Source organism: Nematolebias whitei, chromosome 1 (assembly GCF_014905685.2).
Source record: "Nematolebias whitei isolate Nwh7 chromosome 1, NemWhi1, whole genome shotgun sequence".
NCBI lineage: Eukaryota > Metazoa > Chordata > Actinopteri > Cyprinodontiformes > Rivulidae > Nematolebias > Nematolebias whitei.
Genome location: NC_056498.1, coordinates 78,910,508 through 78,912,427, shown reverse-complemented (window position 1 = coordinate 78,912,427; position 1,920 = coordinate 78,910,508). Strand labels below are relative to the sequence as shown.

At 42.3% G+C, this 1,920-nt stretch overlaps 1 protein-coding gene across 1 annotated transcript in view; it reads right to left on the bottom strand.

The window, feature by feature from the left end:
• The window catches only part of acss1 (acyl-CoA synthetase short chain family member 1), a 56,615-nt gene that overhangs the window by 16,251 nt on the left and 38,444 nt on the right, over positions 1–1,920 (bottom strand). The window lies entirely within an intron of this gene.

The window sequence follows — 1,920 nt, the reverse complement described above, 5'->3', positions numbered from 1 at the left end:
TGTTGTTGTTGTTGTTGTTGTTGTTGTTGTTGTTGTTGTTGTTGTTGTTGACTGTTGTTGAAACTTCACATTATAGACTTTAGGATCAAATGTTTGTCACTGAATGTTCTGGGACTGTTAAGACGTGAAAAGGTTCTGATGTAAAAAGACAAGGGTCCAGAGCGTTGGGTCCGGGTCATTTACCACCACCAACACCAGCAGAGGTCTTAGCTGGTGACTGACAGCTGTCACATGCAGATGTTGTGTAACGTTTCCAATTTGTCATTAAAATCAGCTTAACAAAGACACACAACTCATTCAGAGGCTCCCTGGTTTCACTCATCGAGGACGATTAGAGCTCTGTGGTCTGCAGAGGTCAGAACCTCCCAGAACTGGTTCAGAGCAGGAACATCAGAGAACCAGAGACCGGTGAATGGAGGACCACAGACCTCTGACCTGGGCTCCAGAGGACCACCTGCACTCCTCTAATCCAACAGAAAATCTGCCGGAGCTCTATGATATCAGAACCCACAGAACATCCCAGTTAGTTGTGTTTGGGTCTGTGTAGCTGCAGACGGGTCAGGGTGACCCGGGTCCACCACCTTCACCTCCTACAGTGGACACATCCAAAATGGACCAGGAAGCAAAGGACAAAGGTGGTTCAGTCTGATGATCACCATGTATCTGGATCATGTCCTTATTTGGGGACTCCATGTCCTCGGGTGCATAATGGGAAGAAGGTAGGCTAGTAGGGGCAGGTGATGCTTTGGACAAAGTTCTGCTGGAGAGCCTTGGGTTCTGCTCTTCATGAGGATGTTCCTCTTATCAGTAGACTCTACCTGAACATTACTGCCGACCAGCAACAGGTTGAGGAAAACAATAAACAAAAAGAAACAATAACCGCAAATATACACACACAAACAAATCTGCTTGTACCTTTCAGTAAAGAAAGAAAACCTTAAAAATGTCCTGAAATACCTCAAACCTGACAAAAGTTAGACGAATTTGTTAAAAATCCACTTAATAAAATCACTCATTAATGTTTTGATTCAACAGAATTATCTTAAACAAACAAACAAACAAACAAACGGATAAAACGAGTATTGATGAAAGCATGGAACCAGAACTTCATGATTTGCTGAACAACCTTAAAAAGGATTGTTGCAATCAGTGATCTCTGTGACTCAAAGACTTCTGCACCTGTCCACAGGTGTTCTGGTCCGCTTCTCATGAACATTCAACATACCTCTCCAAGCTGTCTCAGGTTTAATGGGTTCCTTCTCCAGATGTTTCAGCTCCTTCTTCAGAGGTTCAACAGAATTTAGATCAGGGCTTAGAAGGACTCTTCAGAACAGTCCAAAGTTTGGTTCTGATCAAATCTTGAATGTCTTTAAATGTGTTTTGGGTCATTATCCTGTTGGAGGACACATGACCTGCAACTGAGACCAAGCTTTTGTTTCTTTGTAAGTTTGAATTTTGAGTTGGTGAGCCTAGAGCTGATGGGACATTGACAAAAAGCTCCAGGTTTGGTCTTGTGGCCTTTTACTGGTGTAGGTTCTCAGCCATCGAGGACATGATAAATCCCCCATAATTGTTTAAAAACATAACCTGACGTCTATTCAGTAGTTAAAGACTTTTCCCATCAGAGGAGCTTTCTCAAGTAAAAAACTAGAGTGGAGTTACAAACTTTTTAAACTGCACAGAAAACGATTATATAATCAAGATTCACCTGCAGATTAAACTACACACACCTCAAAACAGAGTCATACAGCTGGCTCTGTATTAACATGAGCTACTCGGAAAAAAAACTGTTGAGTCATGGAGGAATAGCTGCTGAATCATGGAGGAATACCTGCTGAGTTATGGAGGAGTAACTACTGAGTTATCGAGGAAAACCTGTTGACTCATGGGGGAATAACTGCTGCATTATGGAGGAATAAC